The following is a 26044-nucleotide window of genomic DNA, read 5'->3' as shown; positions in this document are numbered from 1 at the left end:
TTAAGGATATAAGAGGACAGCTAGCTAAAATAGAAAAGACACTAGTCATGTCTGTCTTCCCACTCTATCTTCCTCTGCAACTCATTTGGCGGTTCATGATATTGGGGAGTCTGAATGTCCCTCTCCCATCCTTCTTCAAATCTTATTCACTTCTCAGTCTATCTCTTCGTACTGGTTGTAGACCAGCCCGATAAGTTGTAGGGGTGGGGTCCAAAAGCGCCATACTTCCCTGCAATCTTTGTCTCTTCTCGTTAAATGGAACTCTAACAAAGTCTGCCATAATATAAAATAAAATGTACCTGCCACAATATTACTGCACAACCTGTTCTGTGTCACTGCTTGAAACAGTGCTATGTCACAATCTGGAACCTCACAGAGTCTCCTGCAGTAAAGCAACTCATATTGGGGGATGTCTGATGCCAAAGAGTGCAGATTACAGTGTGAAATCTGCTCTATACAGCATTAGACAACCTGTGTTCTTTGGGGGTTGTGCGCATAGGAGCTGGGGTGCATAAGAGTCTGCGTTACCAGATAAGTCATGGGAGGAGGGAGGCAAGAGAGGAGTCACTGCACAGCAAGGGAGTGGGGGATGGCAGAGGAGAAAGGATATGGCTTTATGCCCTTGGACCATGTTCTCTATATAAAAAATTAAAAAAAGAGACATGGGGTGGTTTGTGGGAACAGGAGTTAGGTCCAAGCGCCTGCAGAGCAGGGGACAGGCTGAAGGCTAATTGCACAGGAGGAAGCTCTGTACATTTCAGAGGTAGGCCGTGCAGAGCCAGTAAGGAAAGGCTCAGGTTTTTTTTATCCAACGTTGTGGACACATTTATAAAAAAAACTGTTTTTTTTATAAAAGTGCCAATTTTGCATTAAAAAAAATTAATAAAACAATGATGTCCTTTGTGGGTTAGCTTACAGAAAAACAACAGATGTGAAACCTATGCCGTCATATAGTGATTTCCCCTAAAATCAGATTAAAGCATTTCTGATAAAAAGGGAGCAATGTTAAAATCCCAAGGATTTTATTGCTTCTCAACTAGACCTGGTCAGCATTTGAATTCAATATCCGGTAACATTTCAGAGGTAGATGTAATGCACATTAGAATTTATAATAAAGACAAACGTATTATAATGAAAACAACAAAGGTTTATTGCTAGTTTAAAGGCATTACAGAAAGCAACATTCATGGGAAGGAGTCAATCCGTGGTCATATTTCATATAAAAGCAAGAAGCTCAGAATGAAATGCTGAAATGCAAATACAGAAATAGCAGAACAAGGTATAATTCAGCTCAGTAAATTCTGAGGTCAGTCATGATATACTGAAATCAACACCCTGAGGGAAGGGAGCCTTCTATAGTTGAAAATACAAAGCAAGCAATACATTAATACAACTTCATTAGAATCTCACACATTAAACCAATCAGGTTAGAGAATGAACAATACAGTTTTTAAAGTCATATTATTCAACATGGTCCAATAAAAGCTCATAATACAGTTCTCATCCCTGGTCCTCCTAAGAAACCTTAATAAATGGTTCAAATATTGCTACAATTCAAGGTTAAGTTCTTGTGGGAATCATAACATGGAACAGTAGGTGAGGCCTTGGGAAAAAATTCACTATGCTAACACCGCATAAAATTGAAGTTTGAGAATGAAGCATCATGTAGTACATGAGAGAATGATATTGTGATTCAAAACATTGTTTAAAATATAACTATTGTGCTCTGCGTATATGATGAAGAATAACAGACAGATGACTGTGCAAAAAAATAAGAAGGATGCACACAGAGACAACCATTTTGAAATCAAGGCCTACATTATCCAAAGTTTAAAGAAACAAAGCTTCTCAGCAGAATATTGTGAATTCTTTGTGTTAATTACAGTGTGGTAATACAGCTAAAACACCTACATCAACCCCTCCTCCTGATGATTTTTGAAATCATCACATCACTTCATCAATCCCATAAAATAGGTTCCATTAAATTTAGTTTCTTGCGTCCAGCTTCCTCCAGCCCCTTCCCATCAAGGAAATGACATCAGATAGCGCCTCATTCATAATCATCTCTCTTCCTTTTTTATTTCCGTTCTTTGATGACAGCTTTAGAGTCTTTCTACAATTCAGCCTTCCCTTCAACATAAGGCATCTAACACCCTCTACACAAATTAAAGTGATTATAGGATTAATTATCCAACTGAATATGCTGTCTCCTAGGTTACCAAACCATTAAAAAACCTTTGAGAACCCCTGACATCCGTCATCATCTGACCTATCTGCACACCGAATTTCACTCTAAATGATGTGCTGAAGATGGACTGCTGCCCGATGCTCCATTGGCTGCCTGGTAGGTTGTTGAGCCCGACTGCAACTGCCAGGGCAACCCTGAACTGCGATTCAGTGAGGTTGCAAGTCAGCCCTGCTCTGCCGCTAAGCACGACGATAAGGGAAGACCGGGGTAGCCTCCAGAGCTGCTGAGTGGGGGCAGAAGGCCCTGAGGAGTGGCACATCTGCTTGTGGGTGCGATCAGCCGCCCGCTGCTATGGGAGAGAGACTGCACTGGAGAACACTAAAACTTACTCCTCAAATAAGAGCTGCACATGCCCTCTTGCTTTTGCCGCAGGTGTTGTGCGGGCTCCGCCAAGTTCCATGGATGGTCAGACCAGCTGTGACGCACAGAACCCACCTTCTTGTGAACTTCACTGGGACAGCTGATTGACCTTAATGGCTTCATGTTACTGTGTATTCTATACAGACTCGCAGAAACCCCCCATTGAGCCACAGCAGCTAAGGTCACCCAGACATACTGACTCTCCTACACATACATGTGGCTCAGTAACAAGCCAAAAATATCTTGACGTTCCTCCAAGGGCTTTTGATCATGGGGAATGTTAGAACTGGGGGTATCTAGTTGGCAATGGCTTGCACCTTTGTCCAAATAGGGACCCTTGCTTCTAGTAAGAGTAAGGGGGCTACACCCTGTGGTAGCTTGGCACGATCAGGAAGTCTTATCTCAGAGGCAGAGTGTAAAGCATTCGTGAACACATACATGAATACAGTGAAAATACTACAGATGGACACAACACAGGTTTTATTAAAATAAGTATTTCTTTATAGAGACTTAACACAACACCCAAACAACAGAAATCCACATTACAATATTAAGAACTTGACTTTACTATGGTAGAAATAACTCCGTTCACTTTAGATGGTAAATGCGACACGTTTCCCACAAAGTACCTTTGGATGTGTCAAGCAAGATAAACAAAAGGTTTGCAGGGAGGACGATGCGTTGGTTCCTTGCTTCAGGGGAGGCGATGCGTCCGTTCCTCAGTGCTTGCGCAAAGTAGGCAATGAGTCTGTTCCTTACCGGAGAGGAGGTGATGTGACGATCTCGAGGTGGGGCCTGATTGCAATTCAACAAAATGGCACCTTGCTGCGATGCGACGATCCGGTGCGATGCATGAAGATGGCGCCCTTGATGTGATGCGACGACGTGAAGACGATGCGTGCACACCCGGCGGCCGTGCTGCAACCCTGTAACTTTGGAGAAGCGACAGGCCCTGTGGCATGCTTCTCCGGTGATGCAACTGCGACCCTTGCGGTTGTGACACGCTTCTCCGGTGATGCGACGACACACAGCTGCGACGGAGACACGCTTCTCTGGTGATATGACAGCGACCCTTGCGGTGGCGACACGTTTTTCCATTGATGCGACGGCAACAGCTGTGGATGCGACACACTTCTTCTCGTTGAGTCGAGCGTCAAGCTCTCAACAACATGGAGGCTTCTGCAGACAGAATTCCTAGCAACGAAATTCAAGGGGGAGCTGGTGGTGAAGTCTTGTATCCCTGAGACTTCAGCAGGAGGCAAGCACAGTTCAAACCCTTGGAAATTCTTCTTCAAGGGGATGAAAGTTGCAAATAAAAGTCGTTCTCCTTTCCTTGGCGATAAAGAAACCACTGCAGGCCAACCCCAGCAATTAAACCTGACACAGGGGAAGTCAAAAACTCCTGCAGATTCTCTGGTTCTTCTCCTTGGCAAAAGGTCCATCTTGATGTCCAGAAGTGATCTACAGTTCTGGGGTCTGGGTCCCCCTTTTTATACACACAAATCATTTGTCTCTGAAGGCAGAGTGTGTCTGTACCTAGTCCAAACCAGGTCTGGGTGCATTCTGCCAGTGCACAACTTCTTCCTTTGTCAGTGTGGGCCAGGGTCATCAAACGCACCACAGGAGGTGGAGCCAGCATTGTGGAAGGCAGGCACAGTCCTATTCAGGCCAACCCAATAGGAGTCAAGGGGGAATGGAGGCCAGGAGGCCCTCCACTCAAAGTATTAAAGACAACGAATAGCCTAGCCTACACTACACCCGTTTCTTAAACTATGACAACAGGATTTTCAATATTTTCAGTTCCCTAGAGTGTGTGCCTTATCACTACTCAGATTGTCGTGGTGTAGCAATTTGATATCTTAAAAACCATCAGAGGCTGCATCCCACCCAAAAGAACCACCAGAGAATTGTGAAAAGAGTGTGGAAAAAAAGTGTGAGAGAAGAGAGAGAGTACCTCACGGTAGAAACACCCAGGGGGCTGCTGGGTGGTACTCGCCAGTATGCCCACTTGTCATCATCGGTCACTCTCCCTCTGTGTGGAGAAAAAATAATAAGTGTGAATTCTCCTTTTGGAAGTATCTCAAACCAATAGGTTAAGAGTGATAGTAAAACTTAAACAATCAGTGTCTAGTGTTTTTCATATATGTGCCCATTGGACCCCTGTGAGAATCTGAAAATAATTCTCACAGTTAAAAACTGGTAAAGCTTGCTGGCCTGACAACTTTATTGAATGCTGCAAGCTTCCCCAATTAAAAATGGTTTCAGTCAAACCATAATCAACTTTATACTGCCATCATGCTAAAATCTGTGATGGTACAATTAAAAGACACATACATAAACAGGACGCCAGTTGTAACATCCATCTGCCTCTGATGAAGGCAAAATGAATTGAAAAGCTTTTTAGCCAAGCGGTTTGCTGTTAATAATGTACATAATCACATTTTTACCTAGCGGTTGCGATGCCTCCTCGTACCTGCAACCGTCTTCACAATGGTACACGCGTCCTCAGATCGCGTGCCCCTCAGGTGACTGCACACCGTCTAGCCCCTACAGACATTCAACAAGCATTTGCAATGCAATAGGTCTCGCATTTGTTGGAGTTGGAGCTATTGGCATTGTAAATGGCAATTTTATTTTTGTTGCAGTGGAGTGATTATTTAAATTAAAAAGTGCACACTATATCATACTCTGAGCTTTTATAGCAAATACACAGTAAAGCATTGGCTATATTAACGTAAAGGGTGTGAATGGATGAATAAAAATACAAACAAATAATCTTAAAATGCAAGGTGCAATGTGTAGTAGGTGACGGGGACTACCTATTATTTAATAATCATACAAATTTAAAAGCAAACACAGAGTGTGGAACCTGCAAACTTTAGGAAAGTGGCTGGCACCAGCGTGGTGACAGACACATAGGAGTTTATTTTCCAGTATATATATGTGCAAATGCACCAGGACATGGTGTCCCCTATGTTTTACTTTACCATTTTAAGATGGTTAGACACCCATCTTGCAGAGCAGCGAGGTAGGACCTGTCTTAGCTGCGTGTAAAATAAATAAATAACACATAGGAAGGGGCACAGGATGCAATAAACTTTGGGGAGTCACGGTAACATATGTAGAGGGTAGGGGGTAGATCTGAACTGTGAGTAGCAGACAGGGGAGAGAGTAAGAAGAAACATGCACTAAATGGTGTTGGATTTAAAATAAATTAAAAATCCGGGGTTTACTAGGACATCGCCTCAAAAAAAGTTTGTCAAGTACTGTGTTTTTCCCTAATTTGCAGAGTTTTGCAAAGAAACCTTTTGTGTTGACTTTGCTAACAATCCCAATGAGAATGCCCACTTAGTCCAGATTCTCTCCTTTATAGCCCCTACATACCTGTGTATCTGTTAAATAGGGGGATGCAATATTTAAGATTTATTGCTCACGCTAGACGAAGGAACTGCTATAAAAACAAGACCTATATTTGAGGTTATGAAACAGTTTGCAGTACAGATTTCTAAGAAACCATGCAGTCTAAAATCATATGCAATATTTTAGAAGTCAGCGGAACACGCATATCCTTTGCTATCGCTTCCCATGACCATACTCTGTTCAGCTGTATGGTGGTCCTGCACACAGGTTACTTAACAATGGAATATTTTTGGCAATTTGTATATCATTTGGGCCTATCATTTCACATGTGAATGTGCCCTACTTAGCAGGCTGCAGCAACTCGAGAGGTTGTAACATAAGTCCAGAGCAAAAAAAAAAAAAACGATTAACAGTGAACACTGTTCTACTCTTCATTCCATGGAGGCAGTAGACTAGTAGGCAAAGATGGTGGAGAGTACATTAAACACGCATTTGCAATGCAATAGGTCTTGCATTTTAGAGAGTTTAAGCTATTGGCATTGTAAATGACAATGCCATTTATTACTGATACGTTTTGATAATTAACACATAAATAAAAGGCATTTTCATGTACAATGCCTATAGCTCATACCCTTGTAAATGCAAGACGTATGCAAAGAAGCGTCTGTCATTGTCCCCGCTGCTTAGAAAGTGAAAGCACACACGGTGCGCTGAGCTGAATCCATTATTCTCTTCAACTAGGGGAAGGAAAGGTCAGGTAAGGAAGTTCGCTCTCCTAAAGAACAAGCCCATCAAATAAAAGTGGAGGATTTACATTAGTTAACGAGCATGAACTGAAACGAGCATGGAGTAGTAATGCAGCGAGAAAGGAACTCGGCCAGGATTACAAAAACATGCTTTTTGTTATAAAAAGGAAAACTTCTTGATACAACAATAACTTAAGTTCAAATGCCAAAAGAAAAGTTGACAAATCAGAAAGAATGTAAATGGATTATAAATAAGTTTCCGAATATAAACAGATCTTTTGAGCCACGAGTGAGTGTTGTTATTAAGTGTTGTTTAAGTCACGGTGCAGTAAGCTTTTAAATCCATTATCTCCTTTTCCCTAGGAGTGCTCCATTAGAAACGGGTGCTGTCACAGAGTCAATTAGAAAGGAAGAGAAGGCTCCTTAGCATTTTGTTTAGACAACGGAACCACCTCAATCCTAGGCCATTTTCATTTTTACAGGTGGTCGTGTTTGAAGAGGTATTTATTTCATTTGTGTATTAGCATACACAGAGCGCTGAACCGCCACGTGTCTGCTGAGCGCTTTACACACTCGCCAAGATGGAATAATGTATCCTCTAGGACAGCACACAAATAAACAGCCGACAGGCAGGAGTCCCGCCTTTCCTGACAGATGTGGCGGATTAGGCGATGATGACATTCTTCGCCTCTTCTGAAAACACTGAACATTTTTCCTTTCTGTGTGTTTACAGTTTCGACAATTGTTTTAAATGGGTTTTCATGCTTTTACTGCACCCTGGGGACATGCTTCTTTGCACTTCAGCTTTGAATTTTCTTACCTTACCGCATAACGCAGAACTATTACACTCTTGGAAGAGTGTTTGATGGAAAAAGAGACGTTTGTGCGATTATCGCGCTCCCCGGCGCTGTTCATGTTTGCTACAAACCTGGCATGCTAACCTCATCTGGGAAGATAACTCTTTAAAGGGACAGACACTACATCACAACCAGCCTGTTTATCAGCGCCGCGCGCCTCGTGAACAGCGCCGTGCAACGGAACACAGAACTCCCAACACACATCGACGTTGTTCCGTTCTGCCTCTATTTATGTATAACAGTACCCATTACCAGTCCCTAAAGCCACATTCCTGACAGTACTACACCCCGGTTGGGCAGCGGGCATGCGGGCCATTATAGAAGACGTGTAAGCGACTGGGTACAGCCCTCTGGCCTCGCCCATCAAACACCAGGCACACTGAACACATCATTCACCTGGTGGCACCACTGTGCGTGCATCTTCCATGCGGTGTATGGCAACCTCAGAACCGTTCAGATTGATCCTCTGACAATGGTAAGCGCTTCGAAGCCAGACCAATAGCAGACTGGGCGCTAAACAAATGCCAATAACATAACCCGAAACAACCTTTCTCTCTGCAAGATTGATGTATTAAATGTATTGTCACCTCAGCAGTCCTTTGAGACTAGGGGCCGCTGCACTGCAGAGGAGAGACTGTCCCGTCTCTGACACAGGGGCTGTTGCATTTCAGAATAGAGCACTCTCAGCCTTCAAAGATTTGTACGTGAGTCAGAGATCTCCTGTTGCCTGAAACGGGACTGTGTGCGTTTGGGACAGAGATTTCTCGCCCCGTAGGAGGGGGTGGGTGTTTGGGACGGAGATCTCTCGCCCCCTGAGACCAAGGCCGTTCGTGTGTGGGTCAGAGATCTCTCGCACCACCGATTGGTGCTCCTGATCTGCGATCAGCTTCTCTCAGCTCCTGTGATGCCGCCCAGAAGGAATTCTTCTCTCGTGCCAGGGTTTCAGATGTCCACCGCTGCTTGACCCCACTGACCACCAGAGGCACACCCCACCTGTGGCTCCTAATCACCGAGCATTACAAGTCAAGGCTCCCAACCTGTTTACAGGCAGGCGTTACAGGCAGGCGGAAACAAGCATTGGCTGCGCAGCAGTAAAGCTGCACGGCCGTGAAAGGATCATTTGCACATTAAAAAAAAGCCGCGAGCGTGCACTCTCCCGAACTTCCGGTCTCGGGATGTGCACGCTCACGGCAGTCGTGGGGCGGGACTTCCGACTTTGCGAGAAGCCCGCGCCCTCAGAGTGGATGGCAGCAGAAGACAGGAGGGCGGCTGAGTAGGTAAGTGGGGCTTGGCACCTGTGTGTGAGGTGTGTATGGTGTGTGCGTATGGTGTGTGGTGTGTGCGTGTGTGTGTGTGTGTGCGCGCGCTTCTGTGAGTGTGGCTGTGTGCGTGATTGTGAGAGGCTGCCGCTGTGAATGTGGAGCAAAAGATGTGCACGGCTGGGGGGCGGGGCATGATGCGCGTTCACGATGTGCAGTCGGCGCTCGTGCACCAATCTGCGTCCCTTGAGGAGCAACTTGGCCACAATAGGTCGAGAGCTCGACCTAAAAAGGATTTGTTATGTTATTCCTTAGTATCTCCATCGATATCCCATCTTTCTTGCAGTGACAATCAACAACCTGCAGCCATGGTGGAGGCGCTAGGGGGCGCACAGCGGAATGGCTGGGTAAGACCGAGCTCGGCCGGACGGCTGCTCTAATGCCCGCCAATGACATCAGCGAACACGGTCCCGGGTGTGTGAATGTGGCAGGCACGCCATGAGCTAGAAATAGAGGTCTGGTGCCCGGCGCTTTGAATGAGAAAAACGGCAAACTAGCTCCGGGTGCCGACAACAAACAAGATGGCGGCCATCACTTTCCCGTTCGCGCCCGAGTAACTGACGGCGTACTGGGCTCGCCAACTGGAGAGGAGGTGGCGTGAAGGGACCCCAGGTATTCCTGACCAACGCTTGCATGGAGCGATTCTTGGAAGGTGAGCGGAAAACAGGCACGAAAGGTTTGCGTTGGAGCGCTCTGCCTCCGGCCGGAGTGGTGACGCGAGGCGGCGATCGAGGTGAGGGATCCGAAGACGGCGGGGCTCGCGTAATGCGCATTGATTGTCCCGGAGGGCTCCGACCTTGTTCTGTGACCGTCAGGGGCGCTGGGCATAATCGATTTAGGCGGATGCAATCATATACAGTGAAGGAGACCCGCACTAACGCAGGGGCTGAATACCATCACGGGGCCCCAGTCAATCACGCAAACCGCCGGAGAGAAGCATTGATTGCCCGCGCTTCGGCAGCTGAGATTGGGGCGCCTGGGGAGCGGAACCTGCCGCTACCACAATGAGGGTCTGAAGGGGTTCTTGTATAAGAGGACAGCGATACCTCACACCTGGGGGCCACCAGCAAGATAAGATACCCGGGACCCAGCGAGTGCGCAGCACTGGGCGCCAAGACGGCAACGGCCACTAGAAGAACGAGAGCCGCGCCACGCAACGCAGCTCTACTCACCCCATCTCCATCTAACATGGTCAGGCCAGATAAGCAACAACAAAAGATCTCCTTCAAATCAAGGAAGACACCCAAAGCTACGGAAGCGGGCCCTCTTGCCATGAGTGAAACGCCAAACGACCCTGCTACTGGCAGCAATATGGAAAAGATCCTATTGGCCATCCAATCCAATCTACAGGATATCAACGGCAAACTAGACAATTTAACGTGCAGGATGGATGGTATGGCGGCCAAAGTGGAAAAGCACACGGAGAGGCTGGAAACGGCGGAAACGCGGATTTCAGCGGTCGAGGACGAATCACATGCCACAACTGCCAAATGCACGGCCATGGAGAGGGTACTGGAGGTGATCAAAGCAAAGGAGGAGGAATTGGAATCGCGTTCTAGACGCAATAACGTGCGCATAGCGGGGCTGCTGGAGTCCACTAACACCGGAAGAATGGAGCAATACATCGAGAAATTGTGCAAAGATGTGTTTGGAGACGACTCTTTATCGCAGATTTTCGTCATAGAGAGAGCGCACAGATTCCTTGCGCCCCGCCCGCCGCCAGGAGCGTCGCCACGGCCGATCGTAGGCCAGGGTACTGAACTATCGAGACAGGGACACCATCTTGAGGCTGGCAAGGGAGAAAGGCCCCATAACACATTAGGGCAATAAACTGGAATTCTATCCGGATCACACGTTGGCCGTCCAACAGGCTCGGAGAGAATACAAGGCGGTGAAGGCTAGGCTCAGAGATCTCCAAATTACTTATTCTATGCTATATCCGGCCAGACTACGGGTTCAATGGGAAGGAAAACGGGTGATATTGGCGACTCCGAAAGCTGCGCAAGACTTTGTGAAGCAGATAATCTCACGAAAAAAAGCTGGGGAGCGAGAAGGACAGCAAGGGGACACGGATTGAGCATGATGGGGCCACGCTCGAAAGACAACTGTATGTGAGTATGTAGCACTTTAACGCCCCATGGACATTTCATTAAGCCAGCGTTAATGTAGATCATGCCAGGCGATGCTGAGCGTCCACGACGGACTGCGGGACTTATAACTGCTGATGGTGGGTGATCTTTCACAATGCTGGCCACAGATTGACTATTGTGTACAATGTCACCTGATATGCTTTGAGACCGCATGGTGCGGAGTGTTGAGGGGGCTGGTGGGGATGGACGCCGACATATGGAGCTGAAAATGTCAGGTCGGCACTATTCCCGTAACATTGCAATACTTACACTTTCTGATATCCGAGACATTGCTCCAGATGGCCTCCGAAGATGCGATTAGTTGTGGGTGCTGCTCTGCCTGTGGGAGCCCTCATTGTGCAGGTCATATTCGAGATCTCACAGTAACGAATTTAAACCCATATTGGCTGAGATACCTGTGAGAAGTTGGCCTGATATGCAGTGCTCACTATTCTAGTGATCACTATGTATCAGTCCAAACGACCCTTATTGATGATTGGTTGTAAGTCAACCTTATAGACCAGCTATCCTAGTAGCATGGAAAAGAGCAGTCTTTAGGCTAAACTCTAGAGGGCGTGTTAAGCCAGCTGTTATACCATCACATATACCCCTTGAGCACCAAGTGAAAGGACACCACACAAGTAGTTATGAAAATAAACAGATAGTTATTTATAACAAACAGCACTGGACTCTTTATGAGGACAGGGCGCTAAGCACAATACAAAGCTCTTAAAGAAATACTGAAAGTCGCACAATTTACGCAAATGCCCGAGGGGCACGGAAAACCATATACTACAAAAGTGGAATGCGAAATTACTAGCAGGTAAGTACTACTCTCATCGACTTTAGAATCGCTAGGCCTACGATGCTGAACCCTTAGATTAGAAGCAGGAGGTCTAGGAACGCCGTGTGCAGAGTGGGAACTCTCACGCGTAATGCGGGACTAAGTATATGGATCCTAGTAAATGCAAAAGTTAGTGTTCTCGGGCGAACCAGACTAGGTAGGTCAAAAACGAAAGTGGATCTAGACACTTAAAGAGAGTTGGTCTACACTGGAGCACCGTGGTACTCGGTTTACCTAGCCCAGGGGCTGCGGCTGCATAGGGTTCAAGTGTCGTCAGGTTTCTTCGTTGACGAACCAGGAGCCTGAAGTGGAAGTTGCTGGCAGGCGACCATTGAAGATGTTCCGGGCCGATCCAAGGACTGGATCAGCTGAAGAGGGTACCTGTAAGCAGAGGGGACCAAGTTCTGAATCACTAGCCAGTGATTAGATGGGCACCAGGATGGCACCGGATGAAGTCACCTCGACCAGGTGAGTGGGCGACGCTGGGCTCTGCAGTCTCTCGGACCAGGAGGCGTTGTCGGCGACCAGGATGGAGGTGCGAGCTGTCCCACGAAGGTATCTGCTGTCGGCGATGCTGGACCCAGGATTGGGGCAACAACTCTTGGCAAATGGAAGCCCACGCGGTGGACTCAAAATGGCGTCTGGAGTAGACCAGGAGGGTCCGGGTGCTCCTCTGTTGGAGGGGAGCAAGGGCCAGTCTGGAGCAACCAGACCAGCGAAAGAAGTGTCGTCGTTCGTCGTCAAGAGGGCTACAAGCCAGCAGGCAAGTGGCCGGACAACGCGGTGAGCAGCAAAGAGCAGAAGGGCCCCACGCAGATCTCGTGGATGCTGGGGGACTGGACTTCGGTGCTAGAGCTGCTCAGGGTTAGGGCTTCTCAAACCCCAAAGCACTCACTCGAGGATCCCTCGGCGGTCGTGCTGGATAAGCGTCGTGCAGTTCTGAAGATGGCCGGTCCCTCGAGGTCTCGTCACACCCACGGATCTCAGCTGGGCTGATGATGTAGGTAGAGGTCAGAGGTGCCAGGGAAGCCGGGTCTCGTCGTGCTGGTCGGTCTGGTTCCGGAGGAAGGACGTGCAGCAAACCGCAGTGTTCTTAGTTGGTGCCCGCAGATGCAGGGTGACTACTCCTTAGTCACAAGGGAGAAATCTTAGGAAGAAGTCTTGAGTTCCTTTCGTAGAAAGTAGTTTCAGGATTCAAAGATGATCTCATTTGGAAGGGTCCCCGCTCCCACCTTTATACTAAAGAAAGGGGCTGGTACGGGACTAGGTCCTGCCCATGGGTGGGACCAGGAAGGGGGGTGGTTACACCCCTCTCCCACGCCGGACTTTCCCCAGCTCAGGGGCTGGTGTGCCCCTGGAACTGGTTCAAACTGGCAGATTCACAGTGTGCACAGGGGTGCCACTTGCAGTCACCTTCCTATTCAGCCCTGCCTACCTAGGATACACAAAACCCTATCTGGGATGGTGCTAGCACCGCCCCTGACAGGAAAGCCTTTGTCCAAGCTCCCCTCGCTGGAAGGACTCCCAGCTGCTGGGGGTCAGACTTGTATCTGTGGTGGCAGCATCCATTTTGTGATGCTGAGGCTCGAGTTAACTTTAACCGGGGTTCACAGTTACATACATGTCGTGTCCCTCTAGAAGGGTGGGATGCTAACCCCGTCGCCAGAATTGGCGAGGGGTTAGTATTCCAATTCGTATGACACCTAACTCGACATGTTTTGATAAAGCGATACCAAAGATAGCAAATAACCGCGAGGATTATAATGCACTTAAGAGTATATGGTAGGCGTTATCATAGAACAGCTATTAGGACTTGGTTCCGCAAGCTGCAGACGGGCTCAGCTCATGCCAGAGCACCATCTCACATAATTTCAAGCACTCTGCCTTCAGGATTGTTAAGGCCTGCCATAGGAGTGACTGATAGGAATACATGTGTCCATTTTAGGGTTAGATATAGGTATACTATATCTAAAGCACCTTGCCCCAGCTGTCGTGCAGCCTGTTGTGTCAGATTTAGATGGCCAGCCAGGGGTGGCATAATACATGCTGCAGCCCCTGGTAGGCCCTGGGTACACCTATGCCCTGAGTTACAGGGTCTGATAAGGTGGCCCAATACCAATTAGATTTGTACCTAAGGTACATGGAATCCATTTTACAGAGAGAGCAGTAGGCCTGGGGTCCTGATTGGCAGGGTCCCAGGCCAACTATGTCAAAAACCAGCTAAAACACAAGGCAAAAATTTGGGGGCAACCATAGTCTGGAGCTACCCTCCTACAATACCCACTTGGTATATTGATTCCCTCACGTGGTCCGAACTGATGGGGGGTTACACGGAGGAGCAGTAGCGGAACTTAATGAATACTTTCTTAGGTGTGACATGCTGTATCTATGCATAAGATAGTACGGGATCGCCCGTGGGCGAACAATGCTTCCCGCCCAACCTAACTGCTCCTATGTTTAGCTGTTCTGCACACGTTATTTATGACTATGTTGTTGAAGGTACTGGGCACATTGGGAGATGTGTTGTATGGTGGAACACGATGGTTGGTACATGGAGGGACGCCTGGGGTTCTCACACTGTTAATGGATTTTGGGCCGTTATATATTGACAAGTTCCTTATTGGGCTCGGGTGGGCGGGGAGCAACAAGTTTAGTGTTCCCACCTGATGGCCAACTAAATTTTTTCAGACGAAGGGCCGGGAGCGGCCGAGGGTGTTGAGACATGACGCGCATACTTTTACTAACGTCAGGGATGCCGTCCACATCCATGTAGTTGGATGGAGAGTTGCGCCTCCAGCGGACCTCCACAAGGGAGTTCCCCACACAGGTTCTATAGGAACGGTTTTGATGTTTAGCCCCGAACTGCTGTCGAGGGTAATTGGGGGGGAGAATGGCTTTGGCATGTTTGGGTTGCTGGAGTGGGAGGGGGAGGGCGGGAAGAGGTAACTACTGATGTTTTGAGACCTGAACAGTCAGATTTTGTCTATCGATTATATTTTGTGGAACTAGAAAACGATTGTATGCACATGCTTGCACTTGGACACGTCTCGGCGGACCCCTGGCGCTATTGCAATACACAACAGATGCAGACACCACCACCTTACCGATGACTCAAGCCAATAATGCACACATAAAACTACTAACGTGGAATGTACGAGGCTTAACACAACCCAAGAAAATTAGACGCGTGTTTGCATACCTGAACAGGCATTACATAGATATTGCGTTTTTACAAGAGACGCACATTGCCCCGAACACGCATCTATCCATAGGCCTAAAATGGGCCGAATCTGTCCATGTCGCAACGTACTCCTCCTACTCTAGAGGGGTGATGTTGCTGTTGCGGAAAGGGTTAAATTTCACGGTTCTGTTGGTGATACAGGATCCAGGGGGCAGATATGTTATTGTATCAGAGACACTTCGTGGTAAGAAACTGACTTTGCTTAATGTTTATGGCCCTAATGTAGATTCTCCCGACTTCTTTCAGGACTTATGGGGACACCTACAAAAATTCACACACACTAGGATAATATGCGGGGGTGATTGGAATGTGACCCTTACTGATGGTATAGACCGCTCCGCTCAATCCATCGAACCACATAAAAATGCTAGAGCCAAACTCCAACATATACTGGAGGACGTGAAGCTAACGGACATATGGAGACACAAATTTCACACGGAACCGGGTGCCACGCACATTTCTGCATGCCACAACAGCTGGTCCCGATTGGACTATTGGCTAGGTACTGATGATATCATACATTGGACTAGTGACATTAACGTTCTTCCTAGAACACTATCGGACCACAATCCGGTTTTACTGAAACTCTCCATACCAGATCACATCCTACCTCCCTATCAATGGAGATTTAACTCACGTGCTCTAACGGACATACTATACGCAGACACTATTCGCGCAGCAATCAAAGACTATTTCCTGCTGAAAGAACCGGCGGTCGATGACCCATGCCTACTGTGGGAAGCCTTTAAGGCAACGGTTCGAGGGGTGTGTATGAGCACAACTATCGGCATACTTCGCGACATACGACAACAGATTAAAAGATGCGACACACAAATGAGGGAGTTGGAAAGGGAATACGAAACTACCCATGATGTTACGATTCTGGGAAAACTACGCACATTACACACGGAACATCAGAATCTAGTAGACGACGAAATAAAGTATATGGATAAAAAACACACTGCTAGAGCTTTTGGTGAGGGAGGCAGGCCGGGTGGGCTGTTAGCGGCAAAAATTTGTGAGGGCAAGAAACACACCGAGGTACTTGGCATTAAAACTGAGAACGATATTATATTAACACAAACGGCGGATATATTGCAAAGCTTTGTCGCTTCCTATAGTACACTATACACATCACAGTCAATAGCCTCCACAGATGATATCAACGACTACTTTAGAGATGTGGCCATAGCGTGGCTGTCTGACCACCAGAGGGAATACTTAGCAGCACCCATCACGGTTGAGGAAATCACGGAGATGATAAAAACACTGCCAAATGGTAAAGCGCCGGGCCCGGATGGGTACACAAACAAATTTTATAAACATTACGTGGATATCCTGGCTCCCCGGCTGACAGAGATGTACGGGGCCGCGTTCGACCAGGGTGAACTTCCCCCAACGCTCCGAGAAGCGGTAATCATAGCTCTCCTGAAACCATCCAAGGATCCGACCCAATGTGACTCCTATAGGCCGCTATCACTGATAAATGTTGATTCCAAAATTCTAGAGAAGATCATGGCTATGAGATTGACACCACTAATGACCAACTTGGTGTTACCTGACCAGGCAGGCTTTGTCCCGACACGGTCCACGTCCCATAATACCCGGACAATGTTCGCCCTAGCCCATTATCTCCAACCAAAAACGAAGGCGGTAGCGGTGCTGCTGGACGCTGCAAAGGCGTTCCATTCCATTGAATGGCGGTATTTGATTGCGGTGCTGCACCGCATGGGCTTCCCTAAAAGATTTGTCCAGTGGGTGTCCCTAATTTACACTAAACCACGAGCCAAGTTCCGAGTAAACGGGTACTTATCCGACAGTTTTGCAGTGGAACGCGGTACTAGGCAGGGTTGCCCGCTCTCCCCCCTAATATTTGCCCTGGCATTGGAACCACTGGCCTGCATTATCCGGCAGAACTATAGATCATTTGCCCTGCAATTTCCCGCTTGGCCGCTACACATATCATTGTACGCAGACGATATGGTGCTCTACGTTCGCGACCCGAACGAACGCCTAAACCAGCTGCTGAGGGAGTACATCAAATTTGGCGGGCACTCGGGGCTAACAATCAACTGGTCAAAGTCCTCCATCATTCCCCTCACAAACACTACGACTCCCTTTGATATTGAATACCCCCTAGAGTGGCAGACCGACCCGGTGCGTTATTTGGGTGTGCTATTCCATAGAGATCCAGACATAGTAATCCGCGCAAACTATGGCGTAACAATATCCAAACTGGAAGATAAAGTAAAGCGCTGGATACAGCTTCCGTTGTCTCTGGCAGACCGTATTGCAATAGTTAAAATGAATATCTTGCCCAAACTGCTGTATCTATTCAATAATATCCCCATTGCTCCACCGGGTGAGGTATTCCGTCGCATCAAGTCACTGATACTACAACTCATTTGGGCAGGGAAACAAACACGGATCGACCTCCAGACGCTGAAGCTCCCCTATGCTAAAGGAGGATTCGGAGTGCCAGATATTAAACTGTATTATTTGTGCGCGCAGGCACAGTATGCGGCTTATTGGTTTCACATGGTGCCATATCTAACTCACACAGCGATCGAAGAAGGCGATGCGCACCCGGTCCCTCTTACCGCCATCCTCTCGTATAAACGCCCGCCATTACACGCTTGCGACATAAATACAGTCGACACTACCGTCACGGCATGGCACGAACTTGGGAGACTGGCACACAAAGCCCCGCTTTATGCACGAAACATGCCACTGCATGATCACTCAGCACTTTCTGTTACACGCGAGAAGGTGGGGATGTCGCTGCTACAGCAGGTGGGCATTGCACAGATGGGAGAGTTATTTAACGAGGGCAGATTCGTAGAAATTGCGGAACTCCAGTACATACACAACAAATCACAGATGTTTTATTTCACACATTATTGACTGAAGAGAGCCATGATGGAACTATACCCTACCTTTCCTGAAGAGCCGGCTATCCTAGATACCTTACAACTCATCATTACAACACAGGATCTATCGCACCTCACATCGCGACTATACTCCTCGGCACAAGCTGAGATTCCACAGTCCACGGACAGGGCCAAGACTAGATGGGACTTGGTTTTAGACAGCCCATTGACAGAGAAGGAATGGGAACAGACATGTGCACTAACACAGATTCTGACCCCTAACGGGAATCTCAAAATCATACATTACAAATATCTGCACCAGGCATACTACACTCCGGCACGAATGTGTAGATACGGAATGCAGGATGACACCAGATGCAAAAGGTGCGGTGCAGAGGGTGCTGAATTTGTCCATTTAGCCTGTTATTGCCCCAAAATCCAGGACTACTGGGCAGAGGTAATCACTAAACTGTCTACCATGGTGGGGATTGCGGTGGACTGCACAATCCGATGCTGCTTGTTGGGCATTGTACCGCAACTCAAATCATCTAAGCGTAAGTTCTGTGCGATCGCCTTGTTATTAGCCAAGAGGCAGGTATCACAATGCTGGCACACTACTCAGGTACCCACCACACTAAAATGGTTACAAGATATGTCCAGCTGTAGGGACAAACTACTGACATACGAAGAGAGTCTACCACTGCGATCCAGGCCGAAAGACTTTTGGTTGTATCTCACTGAATATTTGGCCACGGTGGAGAGTGACACGGAGTGACACTGGAAGTTACCAGTGATAAGAGCCAAATGTAATGGTGCCGATGGGGGTTGGAGGGAGAGGTGTTCAGAAAAGATGAAACGATGTGTTTACACTGTACTTATTGATGTGGACAACTGAAAGGTGAAGGTCTCGTTGTTGGGGTTTAGGGTTGGAATTTTCTGTGTATGTTCTAATACACCAACAAAGTTTGTTAAAAAACAAGACCTAATTTATGTGCTTTACGCCGCCGGACAGATGCCGGCTAAATGGCTGTGTACTATCCACGTTGAAACGCACCTTAACACTAACGCAGCCGGCCCCAGGGTTGTAGGCTCCCGGCTGTGTATCCTTCTTGTGCTACGAATAAAGGTCTTACAAAAAAAAACAACCTGCCGCCATACATGCCGAGCTACCACTCGTTGAGTTTTGTATGTACTCAACCGTCAGACTCCCTTTACAGGCATTCAGTTATGCAGGGCGATATTTAAAAATACAGATATTTTAAGCCACTACTTTCTCAACAAGCTCCCTTTATCAGTATACAGAAAATGTACTCGCGTATGCGGTTTCGTTATAATCAAAGTTCTGTGCGCATTACGATGTCAACATAATTACCGGTCCTCGACAGTCTTGGAACGCGCACTCACACTTTGCGCAGACTAAGTCCAAACTGCTCAGCAGTTTCACGTAATGCATACCTCTCTTTCACCCGCATGCATACCGCTTACCGCTGCCGAGTCCCACCGGCGTGTTAGGAGCTCCAAACACGAGCCAACACGACCGTCCGGGTTAAAAGCACTCTAAGCCCCACCCCTTCAGCACGTAAACATCCGGGGTCCATCTGCTCTGATCGTCAATGGCGGCCATCTTAAAATGGAATTGCAAAGCGGCAGAAATAAAGTTTTGAACTGGATAATGTGAAATTACAACATATCCACAGCATAGTCACTCTATTAAATCCAAGACCCAAATATTTATATACAGGGGACACTCCTGCTTCCCTCATTAATTGTCAAAAACGGGCGGTCTCCCCCATTCTTAGTTTTTTTCAAAAGCTCTCTGCACACTCACTATCAAATAAAGTGTTTTCTTATTTTGTTTTATTGTTACACGGACCATACTGGTCCGTCATCACTCATAGTGAGATGGAAATTAGCGGGGCATTTACATCCAAAGGGCCGGGTGAGAAAAAAGCCTATTCCTAATTGGTCCGATCCTTTGAAAAATTTGGTGGTGGATGCAGTAGGAAAGAAATGGATAACATCTAAAGAGGCAGATTTCATTATTAGCCAGAAACCGCGGGTCTCAGCATTTTACATTCTGCCTAAGATCCATAAGCCACAAAGTCCTCCACCAGGGCGCCCGATTGTGTCGGGCACCCAGTCAGTCCTGGAACCCGTGTCCCAGTTTGCTGACTTTTTCTTGAGGGCGGCAGTCATTACACAACGTTCATACGTGCAGGATACGACTGATATACTGATCATTGTTAAAACAGTGGTGTTTGACCCTGAAAACCAATTGCTGGTTACTATTGATATTGAATCATTATATACCAGCATCCCCCAGGAAGCCACGCTGATGGCAACAGCGTGGGGTCCGGGGACGCTTGAATGGTTTTATGACACCCCCCAGTCATTTGTCCTGCATTGTACTGAGTTGGCGCTCATGAAAAAAAATTTGAGTATCAAAACCAACTGTACCTGCAAGTATCGGGGACTTCAATGGGTCCACATTCGCACCAAGTCTGGCCTGCATTTATGTAGGCCAGTTCAAGGAGAATGTTATATATCATACCTCCAATCCCTTCAGAGGGAATATTTCCCTGTGGAGGAGATATATTGATGATATCCTCTGTATCTGGACAGGTACAGAGGACCATCTTTTGGCGTTCTTGACATGGCTGAACCAGGTTGATGAATGTCTCAGGTTCACGTGGTCTATCATTAATACATCTGCTGTATACCTGGGTGTGGATATTACTGCTGTGGACCAGAGGTTGGCCACCACTGTGCATCATAAGACAACAGATAGGAATTCCCTTCTCCAAAGAGCCTTAAGGGATAATCTCCTGGTTGGCCAGTTCTTGCGTTACCGCTGTAACTGTTCCACAACTGCTAAATTTATAGAACAATCTGAAGAACTGGTATCCAAACTAAAGGAAAGGAAATATCCTATCAAAGTCATTAAGCAAGCATGTAAGCGTGCTTTGAACACTCGACGTGAAGCTCTGTTAGAGAGGAGCACTAAGGAAAGGAAAAAGTGTCTCCCAGTTGTCACCACATTTGACCTACTGTCTACAAAAATGAGACCGATAGTGAGGAAACACTGGTCCATTCTTTATACTGCTACAAGTAAAATGCCACCTCCACGGTTTGCATTTAAAAGAGCGTCTAATCTGAAGGACAAACTTGTCCATACCCACACTCCTACAACACAGTTAACCACCCTTCCATCTGGTCATTATCCGTGTGGGGGTTGTTTGGTATGTAATCTCACGCAGGTGACTAAAAGTGTGATTTTGAACAATGACAAAAGATGGTTCATGAACAAGTTCAGTAATTGTAACACATCGAATGTGATTTATGGACTGACTTGTAATTGTGGGCTGCATTACATTGGCCTGACCTCACGGAAGGTGAAAGTGTGCATACAAGAGCACTTGAGCACTCTCAAGGCCAGGAAGTTGACAACACGTTTAGTACAACACTTTAACAATAAACAACATGACCCCAGAGACTGGACAGTTCTAGAAAGAGTGTTGGGCGAAACACATAATGTTAAATCGATTCTGGCTAGGAAAGAAGCCAAATGGATTTTTTCAGAACGAGCGGATCAGGATGGTCTGAACGATTCCATTGAATTTAATGGAATCAGCAGGCGTTAAAGAGTATGTGGCTTTCTATGTGACTACAAGACACATGGATGCTTACATTTTAAATTTTGAGGGTCCTTGTTTGACACCACAACGGGGTGAGAGTTAGTGGTGCAGGAATAGGATTAGTACCAGTGACATGTAGATGGGGCCTTCGAGTGTAAATTTTTCAAAGGATGGGACTAATTAAGAATAGGCTTTGTTCCCGCCTGGCCCTTTGGATGTAAATGCCCCAATAATTTCCATCTCACTATGAGTGATGACGGACCAGTATGGTCCGTGTAACAATAAAATAAAAGAAATGCGTTACTTACCTGTAACTGCAGTTATCCAGTATTGGTATCTTTCATAGATTCACATGCCTGAATCATTCCCTGTCATCGGGATGGGAGTCCCCAGTACATAAATAAAGTAATGTCCCATTAGACATATAGAGTAATAGGCCAAAGGCCCCACATTAGTAACGTATCCATGTCCTTTTGTAAAAAGGACCAAACTCTAGAGAAGAGCCAAATAGCTATCACCTCCCTCTAGAACCCTCCTGAAAGGAGCTCCTGTTCCTCAGATGTTCGTAAGCACTGTGCTAAGTAGGCGTACTACTGAGAGAATTAGATGAGTCCTTCCAGGGGAGGCGGGAGGGTTGCATGTGAATCTATGAAAGATACCAATACTGGATAACTGAACTGCAGTTGCAGGTAATTAATGCATTTCTTATCCAGTATTAGGGTATCTTTCATAGATTCACATGCCTGAATCAGAGTAGCAAGCAATGATAAGCACATTTGGGATTGTACAGCATATACAAATTCACCAGATAATAACATACCAAAGTGACAAATAAACAACATCCAATAGCAAGCACAAATACCATCAAGAAATACAATAGAGAAATGTGTGTATACAAGAAAGGATGGTGGGAGGAAAGGAAGGCTCACCTCTATCAAAATAGATGATGAAGTACTGCTTGTACCACTGCTGCATCCTTCATGAGTTCTGTATCCAAGCAGTAATGCTAGGTGAATGTATGCGGCGTCTTCCAAGTTGCTGCTTTGCAAATGTCTATGATAGGCACACCTGCGAAGAGCGCCATGGATGTAGACATCGCTCTAGTGGAATGGGCCCGTACTTTAGAATGCATGGGTTGCCCCGCCTGCTCGTGACAGAATGAAATAGCTGCAGAGATCCAGCAAGAGATACTTTGTTAAGTGAGTGGAAGACCTTTTGTAGGTCTACTGTAAGCCACAAAGATTGGTTGGATTTGCGGACGGTCTTTGTCTTTTCAATACAAAACTTTAGGCAGCATTTCAGATCCAGAGAATGAGGAGTTTTCTCTGCTATCGTGCGAGGATTTGGAAAGAAAGAGCGTAAGACTACAGGCTCGTTGAGATGGAAGTCCGACAGCACTTTTGGCACAAATTTTTTAATTGGTCCGTAAGATCACCCTGTCTTGTTTGAATTGAAGGAAAGGATCCTGAATTGAGAAAGCCTGGAGCTCACTTACTTGTCTCGTTGAAGTAAGGGCGCGAAGGAGTGCCGTTTTCCAAGAGAGATACTTAATATCAGCTCTGTGTATCGGCTCAAAGGGATGTTTCATGAGCTGAGCAAGAACTGTGTTGAGTTGCCAAGCAGGAGGTAAAGTCTTCACAGGAGGAAAAGCCCTGAACAGGCCTTTTAGAAACTGTTTGATCAATCTGTTAGACCAGAGAGAAGGGCCAGCAGAAGATTTTCTGTAACGGGATATTGCCGCCAAGTGAACCCTGATGGAAGCGTGAGCAAGAACTGAGTTCGCTAAATGGAGAAGGTAAGGCAATATTTGTACTGGAGAAGAAGAAAAAGGGTGTATCCTCTGTGACTTACAACAAATGCAAAACCTCTTCCACTTTAAAGAGTATGTCTTGTTAGTACTGTCCGCTCAAGCCAGCGCCAGAACAGCTCTACAATCCGGCGGAATGTCTAGATTCTGAAATTCTTTGAACTCAGGAGCCAAGCAGATAACCTGAGAGTTGCCGGATCCGGATGCAGAACTTGCTGATGGTTCATCGTGAGGAGAGAAGGGAACAGTTTCAACCGGATTGGTGGTTCCAGGGAGAGAAGGTGAATCTCTGTGAACCAATGCTGTCTTGGCCAAGCTGGGGCTATCAGAATGAGCATGCAAGGCTCCGCTTTCAATTTCCTGAGAACTCTGGGAATCATTGGAAATGGTGGAAAAGCGTATGCAAAGACGTTGCACCATGCGATCGAAAATGCATTCCCTAGGGATCCCTTCTGGGGATACCAGCTTGCGAAGTGTTGGCATTTGGCGTTCTGCCCTGTAGCGAATAGATCTATGAGAGGAGTGCCCCATCATGAGAATATCTGGCGAAGGGTTCACTGGTCTAATTCCCACTCGTGACACGTCGTCTGTTGCCTGCTCAGAGAATCGTCCAGAAAGTTGTCTGTCCCAGGGACGCTCTCTGCCCGAAGGGAAATATTATGCAGGATCACCAGTTCCAGATTTTTGCGACTCGTGAGAGAGTGTTAGCGAGCGAGTCCCTCCCTGTTTGTTGAGATAGTTCATTGTTGTGGTATTGTCCATTCGCACAAGCACTAGAGAATTCCTGATTCTTGGTAGGAAAGCTTGAAGGGCGAGGAAGACCGCTCGCAGTGTGAGGAGATTTATATGAAGTTTTTTCTCAAAGGGGGACCACTTCCCACTTATCTGCAGTTCTTGGAGGAAAGCTCCCCAAACTTCCAGTGACGCATCTATTGTGATGATATGCGGCGAAGCTGGAAGCAAAAAAGACAAGCCTTTAGAAAGGTTCTGAGGACAAATCCATCCCTGCAGAGCCCTGATCATTTAAGGGGTCATTCGTATGACATCGTCGAATGAACCTGTGCATTGGACACATTGAGCTGAGAGCGCCTCTTGAAGAGGGCACATGCGAAGACGGCAGTGTGGAACCAGTAAGATACATGATGACATCATTCCGAGCAGGGACTTGAAAAGGCGAACTGATAAGGACCTTTTGGAACTTTTGTGAATAGCCAGTGACAGAAGTCTGTCCTTTCTTTCTTGCGATGGAAAAGCTTTCCTTTAGTTTGTGTCGAGGATAGCGCCTAGAAAATTTGTACGCTGGGTAGGCAGGAGGACCGACTTGTCCCGATTGAGTGTGAGTCCCAAGCAATTGCAAAGCTGTAAACAAGCATTGGAAGACCTGGATGTGCCTTCCAGGGATTGTGCCTTGATTAGCCAGTCATCCAGATATGGAAAAACTTGATGGTGCTGCTGCCTGAGATATGCCGCCACTGGAGAGAATATAAAACAAGGGGATTGTACCTATGCCTCCGGGATGTATTACTAAATCACTCAGTAAGACAATAGATAAAGCTAAATGAATTAGTTTTACCAAGACAATTTATTTTGTCAGTATCTTTAGAATCAGTTTTTTAGATGATTATTTTTTAGGCAAGAGAATCAACATTATCAACTCAACCTCTAGCGACTGAATTTTCACAAAAGACTAATGTACAAATAACATACAAAAAACATTGAATTAATCATCAATAGACCTTAACAAAAAAGGACTAATGTACATGTGACATACAAAGAACATTAAATCAACATATATCATTTCATTCCAATTATCAAAAAACAGTTAATCATGGACAGAAAGAATTTGCCAATATTAAATATGCATTCAGTTTCCACAATGTGGTGCACTATTTCTTTTTAGAACCACATGAGTTAAAGTTTAAACATTCCTTTTAAACTTGAACCTTCATATTAAATGTATTAACAAGAATTTTATGCGAACTAGTGCCGTAGCCGACGCGTTTCGAGTCCTGTTAAGAAAGTCACAGGGCTCTCATCAGGGCAGCATTAAATGGATTCCACTGGGAACTGTTATCAATGAAAAAAATGAAGGATCTATGTTTAGTAAGGGTTCCTCCAAATCCATTAAAAACTAACAACACTAAGCTAAAAAAGCATCCACTGGATGCGTCGTACCTGATTGAGGGCTTGAGTGCGACCTTTTATTAATAGTAGTGTGGCCGCCACTGTGTGTCTCACACTGCAACAGAGAAGGAATATATTCAAATGATTGTCCTTTAAAAAGAAGGTGCCCGCACGCACGCCGTGCTACAAAATAGGGAGTGAAATTACCTTAAGTGAAAGCCTCAAGGGTGGTCTCTTGCCAAGGCATTGTTTTTTGTTCCAAGGTGACCTAAAGTGTGGATAAACGCTTTTATCAGTGTCCGCCTACATGTATTTATGCAATACCTTTGCATTACTTATGAGAAAAACATGGGGGTACTCACAAGTCTTCTCTATTCAGAAGCCAAACAGTCCACCGCAACCTTGCGTGAGGTACTGTGCTTAAAGTTGGTTCTGCAATGTAAAGTTTGCGAAATGAACCCGGGTCACAAATGTGCTGCCTGAATCAAAAGTTGCATTACATTT

This window comes from Lissotriton vulgaris, chromosome 7, assembly GCF_964263255.1.
Source record: "Lissotriton vulgaris chromosome 7, aLisVul1.2, whole genome shotgun sequence".
Taxonomy (NCBI): Eukaryota; Metazoa; Chordata; class Amphibia; order Caudata; family Salamandridae; genus Lissotriton; species Lissotriton vulgaris.
This window is presented reverse-complemented; position numbering follows the sequence as displayed.